Consider the following 9,801-nt stretch of genomic DNA (forward strand, 5'->3'; position numbering starts at 1 on the left):
AACAAGCCTTGCTAGCTGCAAATCGTGCGTTTGGCGTTTTTGGACGCTGCTGGGGCCCAGGAGGGACCAGGAGGTCGCAAATTGGACCTGAAGAGAGAGGGGACGTCGAGCAAGACAAAGAGCCCTCACTGAAGCAGGTGGCACCCGGAGAAGTGCCAGAAACAGGCACTACGAGGATGCGTGAAACGGTGCTCGCCGAAGTTGCACAAAGGAGTCCCACGTCGCCGGAGACCAACTTAGAAAGTCGTGCAATGCAGGTTAGAGTGCCGTGGACCCAGGCTTGGCTGTGCACAAAGGATTTCCGCCGGAAGTGCACAGGGGCCGGAGTAGCTGCAAAGTCGCGGTTCCCAGCAATGCAGCCCAGCGAGGTGAGGCAAGGACTTACCTCCACCAAACTTGGGCTGAAGAGTCACTGGACTGTGGGGGTCACTTGGACAGAGTCGCTGGATTCGAGGGACCTCGCTCGTCGTGCTGAGAGGAGACCCAAGGGACCGGTAATGCAGCTTTTTGGTGCCTGCGGTTGCAGGGGGAAGATTCCGTCGACCCACGGGAGATTTCTTCGGAGCTTCTGGTGCAGAGAGGAGGCAGGCTACCCCCACAGCATGCACAAGCAGGAAAACAGTCGAGAAGGCGGCAGGATCAGCGTTACAGAGTTGCAGTAGTCGTCTTTGCTACTATGTTGCAGGTTTGCAGGCTTCCAGCGCGGTCAGCTGTCGTTTCCTTATCAGAAGGTGAAGAGAGAGATGCAGAGGAACTCGAATGAGCTCTTGCATTCGTTATCTGAAGTTTCCCCAGAGACAGAGACCCTAAATAGCCAGAAAAGAGGGTTTAGCTACCTAGGAGAGAGGATAGGCTACTAACACCTGAAGGAGCCTATCAGCAGGAGTCTCTGACGTCACCTGGTGGCACTGGCCACTCAGAGCAGTCCAGTGTGCCAGCAGCACCTCTGTTTCCAAGATGGCAGAGGTCTGGAGCACACTGGAGGAGCTCTGGACACCTCCCAGGGGAGGTGCAGGTCAGGGGAGTGGTCACTCCCCTTTCCTTTGTCCAGTTTCGCGCCAGAGCAGGGGCTAAGGGGTCCCTGAACCGGTGTAGACTGGCTTATGCAGAATTGGGCACATCTGTGTCCAAGAAAGCATTTCCAGAGGCTGGGGGAGGCTACTCCTCCCCTGCCTTCACACCATTTTCCAAAGGGAGAGGGTGTCACACCCTCTCTCAGAGGAAGTTCTTTGTTTTGCCATCCTGGGCCAGGCCTGGCTGGACCCCAGGAGGGCAGCTGCCTGTCTGAGGGGTTGGCAGCAGCTGCAGTGAAACCCCAGGAAGGGCAGTTTGGCAGTACCAGGGTCTGTGCTACAGACCACTGGGATCATGGGATTGTGCCAACTATGCCAGGATGGCATAGAGGGGGCAATTCCATGATCATAGACATGTTACATGGCCATATTCGGAGTTACCATTGTGAAGCTACATATAGGTAGTGACCTATATGTAGTGCACGCGTGTAATGGTGTCCCCGCACTCACAAAGTTCAGGGAATTGGCTCTGAACAATGTGGGGGCACCTTGGCTAGTGCCAGGGTGCCCTCACACTAAGTAACTTTGCACCTAACCTTTACCAGGTAAAGGTTAGACATATAGGTGACTTATAAGTTACTTAAGTGCAGTGTAAAATGGCTGTGAAATAACGTGGACGTTATTTCACTCAGGCTGCAGTGGCAGGCCTGTGTAAGAATTGTCAGAGCTCCCTATGAGTGGTAAAAGAAATGCTGCAGCCCATAGGGATCTCCTGGAACCCCAATACCCTGGGTACCTCAGTACCATATACTAGGGAATTATAAGGGTGTTCCAGTAAGCCAATGTAAATTGGTAAAAATGGTCACTAGCCTGTTAGTGACAATTTGGAAAGAAATGAGAGAGCATAACCACTGAGGTTCTGATTAGCAGAGCCTCAGTGAGACAGTTAGTCACTACACAGGTAACACATTCAGGCACACTTATGAGCACTGGGGCCCTGGGTTACCAGGGTCCCAGTGACACATACAACTAAAACAACATATATACAGTGAAAAATGGGGGTAACATGCCAGGCAAGATGGTACTTTCCTACAATCTAGATTATTGATATCGGTCTCCCACACTCTTCAGAGGGCTGTTAGTGTGAATGCGCTGTTGATTACTAAAGAGCAGTATATTTTGGTAATTTTATGGTCACCCATATCCCCGGAGAGAAGTTTCCCTTTCAGAGGCTTGAAGTCAGGTAGTGTATCTAGATTTTTAATGTATGGGGTGATTGCATGTCTTAGTTGCAGATATCTATGGAATTGGTGGCAATGTAATTGATAATTTGTTTGTAAGCTTTGAAAGGATTTTAGGGTCTGTTGGACCTGGCCCTTTTTGCAGGGTCATCATCAAACTTTTTGCTTCCCTCCTCCTAGTTCTTCTGACCTGTTTTTGTTGGCTTTAGGAATCTGCGCACGTTAGCACTGCTAACCAGTGCTAAAGTGCATGTGCTCTCTGTCTAAAATGTATTGGTGATTGGTTTATCCATGATGGTAAGTCCCTGGTAAAGTGCACTAGAGGTGCCCAGGGCCTGCAAATCAAATGCTACTTTTGGGCCTGCAGCACTGATTGGCCATCCACATGAGTAGCCTTGTAAACATGTCTCAGATCTGCCACTGAAATGTCTGTGTGTACAGTTGTGCACTGCCAATTCGACCTGGCAAGTGTACCCACTTGCCAGACCCAAACCTTCCCTTTTTACTACATGTAAGCCATCCCTAAGGTAGGCCCTAGGTAGCCCCATGGGCAGGGTGCAGTGTATTTAAAAGGTAGGACATGAACTGGTGTGTTGTACATGTCCTGATAGTGAAATACTGCCAAATTCGGTTTTCACTAATGCAAGGCCTATCTCTCCCATAAGTTAACATGGGGACTGCCTTTAAATATCTTTTAAATGTAGTTTCCCATTGGGAGCAGATAGAGATTTGGAGTTTGGGGTCTCTGAACTCACAATTTAAAAATACATCTTTTGGTAAAGTTGTTTTTAGATTGTCTGTTTGAAAATGCCACTTTAAGAAAGTACGCATTTTCTGGCTTAACCATTCTGTGCCTTTGCCTGGCTGCTGAATACACATCTGGGTCGGACTGACAGTTGGGCTGTTAGTGAGTTGACTTTAGACAGTGACACAAAGGGAGCTGAGGTTTGTCCTTCATATCCTGATGAGTCTTCCTGAGCTAACGTGGGAGGGATAAGCTGACATCTACACTTGAAATGGATGTGCCTGCCTTCACACAATACAGGCTCCAACACCCTAGAGTGTGTCTGGGGCAGGGCAATGAAGATGCAGGGTCTTGTGCACTACAAAGACTTTCCATTGAAGTTTGCCTACTTCAAAGGCAGAAATGAGTGTAAGTAGTGGACCCAAAACTCCACAACTTCTGGATCAAAAGGAACCTCTGCCAAGGAGAAGAGCTAGATGCTTGAGGAGGACCTGCCACTCTGCCTGTTGCTTTTCTATGTTGGCCTGCTGCTTTTGCCTTAAGAGGGAAAGGACTGGACTTTGCTTTCTGAAATCCTGCTTGTGACGTTTCTCCAAGGGCTTGGACTGAGCTTACCTCCTGTTAAGAAGTCTTAGGGACATCAAAGACTTCACCTGCCAACACCTGGGTACTCCTGCTGAGAACCCGGACTTGCCAAGTGGTGCCAATCCAGTTCCTGGGCCTGTGGGAGTGAAAGCTGGCCTGAAAACATAAAAAACCAGGCTACACGCCGACGGCGCATCACCTCCCCTGCTCTGGAGTAAGGAATCAATGCTGCACTGGATCTAGCAACACCTCACCCCCCTGGCTCCGTGCTGTTTTCCTCGTTAGCAACGGTGCAGTACCCAGGGGTCCATGAGACTCCATTACAGCACCACCCTCCCCGCGAGAAGCGTTAGACTGTTGGAAATGACTCTGTCAACAACGTTGTGATAGCACCAGTTGAAACTATTGTGTTTCTGAGTGTTTTTATTGAGGTTTAATCTTTTAAGAATCCTATGTAGTTTTGGTCTTGTTTAATTTAGATAAATATTAGCTTTTTTTCTAAACTTGTATAGAGTCCTTTTGTGGTGTTTACACTGTGTTGCTGTGTGTGTTTGTACAAATACTTTACACATTGCCTCTGAGATAAGCCTGACTGCTTGTGCCAAGCTATCAAGGTGGTGAGCAGGGGTTATCAGAGCGGTGTATCTCCCTTACCCTGCTTAGAGTGAGGATCCCTACTTGGACAGGGTGTACACTGACTGCCAACTAGAGACCCCATTTCTAACATCCCCAAGAGTCGAGATTCCAATCAAATCCCATTTCCTGAACCCCTCCAGCAGAGCCACCTGTGGCATGATAGAACAGTGACACCAGGCTGTCATTTCAGCAAGTCTGCCCCACCAGCCAATGCATTTTAATGTTCCTCGCCATGTAGTAATAACAACCTGTGTAGCAGGAGGAAGCCGATCAAGTTTCATGTTGCTGTAGAGATATGCAAGAAGCGGACTATCGCCCATTTCCCAGTTATAGGCCGGGTCATTGTGTTGGCTGCACCACCATTCATTAATAATCAATAAATGGGATGCTGCATAATAAGAGTGCATGTCAGCTGCAGCTATACCCTGACATAACTGGACTGGAAGCAGTTAATTAAGGTAATTCGGGGTGTTCTACCATTCCAGAGGAAACCGGATAGGGTAGTGTTAATCTGATGAAACCAGCTACATGGGACATTGTAAGGGTGGTTCTGTACTCGGTATAGAAGTCGTGGAAGGGAGACCATCTTAAATCTAGATGAACAGTCCAGCAGTGATATGGGGAGGAGCAACCATGCCCTAATTTCATCTTGTACCTTGTTCATGACTGATTCAATATTTCTGGCCCAGAACAGTACCCGATTAGAAGACCGAAATATGCCCAAATATTTGAAGCCCTCTTTTGCCACTCGTATATCTGGAGCCCATGAGAATCGCCCGGTGTATCCATTGAAGGGTAGCAGGGCAGATTTGGAAGTATTAGGAAATAGGCCTTTTGTTTCTCTGAAGATTTCCATAATTTGGAGAACGCGTCAAATTATTGTTCTCAAAGTCTTTCCCATCTTTCAGTGTCCACATATCAAAATCTTGCTCAGATATGTTAAAGGGACACCTGGAGTGCAATGGAGGGGCTCATTATATGTAAGAAAACTGAGCTTTTCTTGGCCAATTGATCCTGAAAAATGAGCACTCCCCAAATGTTTGGAAGAAATAGAGAAGACTGAGTGTAGAGTATTCAGGGACTATGAATTTAGTATGTTGTCTACATACAAGGACAGTCTGTCTTTCCATCTATTATTTCAATTGAAGCCGATAACCAAAGGTTCCTAGTGTATCCTTCAAGGACCAGCGACATCAGGTTCTGTCATGAAAAATAGGATGATATCAGCAAAGTCTATCCTGTCTGAGTTCAACAAGCTCCAGTCAAAGCCCTGGACATGGGCATCCATTCTAACCCACACTGCTGAGGGTTTAATCAGTAGGGTGAAAAGAAGGGGGGAGAGTGGACACCCCTGATGCGTCCCCCATAGAATTAGAAAGTTCTCTGCTAAATGACCTGCTACAAAGATGTTCGGCGTTAGATTTGTGGTGAGTAATCCGACATAAACTAAAAATCTGGGTCTAAAGTTGAGCCTCTGTAATAGAGCAAATAGGTTTCCTCAATTTACAGAATCAAATGCCCTATCTAGATCCGCAGACAGGATTGCTGCCGGCTGTCTGAGAAGGCCCACTAGCGTAAGTGCATTTCATTTCAGTTTTATTAAATTTTGTACATAAACAAAAGCTTCACAATCACCAGGAAAAAGACGGCAGAGAATCTCCTTGACAAGTCAAAACACATTTTGCCACACCTATATTAGACCAGCCAGCAGCACCAAACTTCAGGGACGCAAACTTCATCTACTCATCAGCGATCACCTCTGAATAAGGACAATTCTGAGCATTTGTTACAAAGGCATCCCACATGGACACATTAATACACTGTAACTATGGTCTAGGCCATAGTAAGCATTGAAGAGCCCAGCACTTTATCAGTCTTATGAGGGCAACCTTGGTTTAAATACAATGCATCTCAGTGGCCATATACAAATCCATACATCAATATTCCAGAGTGCAACTACCAGATTTACATTGTATAAAATTATATGTCTGCAAGACCTCAGCATTCCAAATCCCCATCATAAGAACCTCAGGATTGAGATCCATCAGGATCACCAAAACTTTGTATTCGTACTCGCACATTAATTCATAATTATTTCATTACATTATTCACAATTCTTGGTTCTCAGGACACTGGTACATTACATGGAAAGGGCAGCAACCTGTCCACAGCCTCCCAGGCATAAGTCATCTGTTGCTGTTTCAAACCTCTGTAATTGCATACATGTGTATTAGATCCTGTAAAAATATTTAATTACACAATTCTGAAACGTTTACCTATAGAAACTTCCCTAGCATTGGATGATTGTCCCAATCCCTCTTCTTTTTTTTGTTTTTGTTAAAGGTTCTGGTGTGTCCGAGTAATTAATGTTCTGTGTATTAAGAACACTGCTATTTTGCCAAAGATTCAGTCACAAATCTAAAGTGGTTCATACTTAAATATCAGAATCATCATCCATATATTTTTCAAGACTTGTCAGCTATAAATACCAAAATGTCTGAGTCTTTGAAAATACTAAATCAAAACAGTGGATCAAACAACATTATCCCTTCAAAGATGTCAACGTCATGTAACTTTGAATTCCCAATCAGATCCTATTTTTGGATTCTGCTAAGGTTCTTCAAGTCTAGTTTTTTGTTGCTAGTCCAAAACGAGGAGAGGGATGGAGTTCACCAGGTAAGACCCCTTTTCAGTCAGCCCATTGCCTTTGCAGGACCCAGAAACCTATTCCGTATTCAGTTGGTGCATGCAATATAAGCATTATTTCCAATTGAGTGACGGTTAATCATGAAGAAAGATTTCTGCTGAGGTGAAAACGCACTCATTCATTTAACACCACCAATTGCTGTGCCGAGTAAAACCCACTTACAAGTGGCAACGTAATGCATTTCATTCACTCCTCTGCTCAATGTCACCAATGGCACAAAGTGGGTCAGCAGGAGTTTCCTTGATTGTACTGAATCGTCCTTAAATTGTGTTAGCGTAATTTCCAAATTATTGTTCTCAAAGTGTTTCCCATCTTTCAATATCCACATATCAAAATCTTGCTCAGGTATGTAAAAGGGACACCTGGAGTGCATTGGAGGGGCCAATTTCATGTAAGAAAACTGAGCTTTTCTTGGCCAATTGATCCTGAAAAATGAGCACTCCCCAAATGTTTGGAAGAAATAGAGAAGACTGAGTGTAGAGTATTCAGGGACTATGAATTTAGTATGTTATCTACATACAAGGACAGTCTGTCTTTCCATCTATTATTTCAATTGAAGCCGATAACCAAAGGTTCCCAGTGTATCCTGCAGGCCAATAGCTCCGCAACAAGGGCAATTAGCAGAGGAGACAGGTGGCATCCCTGCCTTGTACCTCCTCTTCAACCAAATACAGATGGAAAAACTCTTTTCACCCTTACTTTGGCTTCTGGGTGCATAGAGAGTGGTTTGACACAGGACAAGAACAATGATCTAAAGCCCATTTTCTCTAGTACTGAATAGGAAAAGCCATTCAACAGAATCAAACACCTTCTTGGAGTTTAAGGAGCTATTCTCTACTGGTTCCATATTGAGTATATTGGAGAAGGCAATTCAGGTGTCAAACATTTCAATTTATTGACCTGCAGGCATGAAGCCACACTGCTCCAGATATACAAGTCTCACAGATCTCCCCATTGAATAATTAGCCAGAACTTTAGGCACGCCTGTCACCTTGATATGCAGCAATGAGATAGACCAATGCAAGAGGCATTTGCTCGTGTTCCCCAAACTTGTAGTCTGTAGTACTGTAGCCCTGCACAAGTCTCCTGACTTCCTCAAGCATGTGACCCATAACTGACCGCGCCTCGTCATCCACCATTGCTCATTATGCTTAATCATTTGCAATACATGGTATCCCATTAGGCAAGATGGACTCAGTATACATTTTTTATCCAGAGTAAGTGTTTCTTTCTCAATATCGTTGGTTCTGCTCTTGTTGGCAATTTTGATCATAACTTTAATAAAAAGGTATCCTCTTAGTATGCCTCCCGCAATGTCACATTAGAGGCAACCATGCCGATATTTTCCAGGAAATAGTCTTTTGTTACTTAAGACACTTCACTGTCTCCATGTCCAGACTTGCCAACTCACACGGTGCCACCGTGTGACACCTGATAATGGCTCCCGGTGAGGAGCCAATATCACACGGTGGTAGGGAAAACTAGCAGAAAAAACACTGTAAACAGTGGTTTTCAGCTCGTGTTCAGAGGCTTTTAACTACTGATGTCGATTAATGGGTGTGGAAACTCCCCAGGACATCGGCAGCAGCCTCGGCAAGCTTGTTTTTTTTGAGGAGTGGGTTTGGGGTGGGGGTAAAAGTGCCTCAAGTGCTTCCCGCCATGAGGCCCCGCTCTCTCCACACACTGAGGTTTTTAGTGAAGTTGACAGGTCTGCATGTCTCTCAATTCAAAGGTATTAAGTCGCAAGCCTCACATTTCCTTCCCTCGAGGGTCTCAGAGATCCTCTTGCCAAGCAATCCATGCGTTCAAATCCGAGTAAGTTATCATGCGTGGCCAGGAGTAATCCAGTTTAAAGAAGGGTTTATGTGCCACAGAATAAAAGTAAAAGTGCTCTCCACCATTAAATCTTCTGTAGCCATCTACTAGCCACATTGCCTGTCCTGCTGGTAAATCATCCCAGCGTCCCCTGCCCCCCCTTTCGACAGGTCATCCATAACCGAGCCGAGACTGGTCCTGTACTGCTTTTTGTCCTAACACATTTTATTGATTTTCTGGGTTAAAGGAAAACAGTAAGCAGATCCCTGGGTGCGCTCTCAATGCCGAAACATCACATATGTATTTATGTAGCGTGGGCGTGGCCCAGGGCTGTTAGTGCTGCACTGTAGCATTACACGAGGCATATAGATTGGGAAGTCCTATATGATGAGGAGCACAAAGCGCAGGGCTGGGACGGCGCCCAGTCATACTGAGGTAGAACGGGAAGGCCGAGGACACACGGGATCATAGCGACGTCCCCAGGTGCTCGAGCTCTTTCTGTGACAGAGTATTCCATTTTGTTTATAGATTACACAGACACAATTATTGAATGCCAGAATGAGCTTGTGCTGTGTTAGCAGGGAGCCAAAGGATATCAAGATGGAGAGTTAATTCTGCGGGCATGCATCACTGTGGAGCATCATGGACAAAAGGGAATAACTATAAATTATCCATGAAGTCTTACATAAGTATGCAATTTCCTGCAGGGCACTATGAAGTACCTGCCTGTCTGGAGAAAAACTAAAAATCCCTGGGCTCTGATAACCCATCAAGCCAAGGCAACCATGTTGCTCTGTGGAAGCCTGTTGCCTCTAGAAAGCTTTAGAAATCTACAGCAGCCCAGCTCCCTGGGCTGCATCAGGTGACTCTAAGTACACCTAACCCATGCACAAAACAAAATTCAGGCCCCTATTTATACTTTTTTAGCGCCGCATTTGCGTGACTTTGTGACGCAAAACCGGTGCAAACTTACAAAATACAATTGTATTTTGCAAGTTTGCACTGCTTTTGCGTAAACAAATGCGGCACAAAAAAGTATAAAAATGGGCCCCAGTGTCA

The sequence above is a fragment of the Pleurodeles waltl genome, chromosome 12, assembly GCF_031143425.1.
Source record: "Pleurodeles waltl isolate 20211129_DDA chromosome 12, aPleWal1.hap1.20221129, whole genome shotgun sequence".
Classification (NCBI taxonomy): domain Eukaryota; kingdom Metazoa; phylum Chordata; class Amphibia; order Caudata; family Salamandridae; genus Pleurodeles; species Pleurodeles waltl.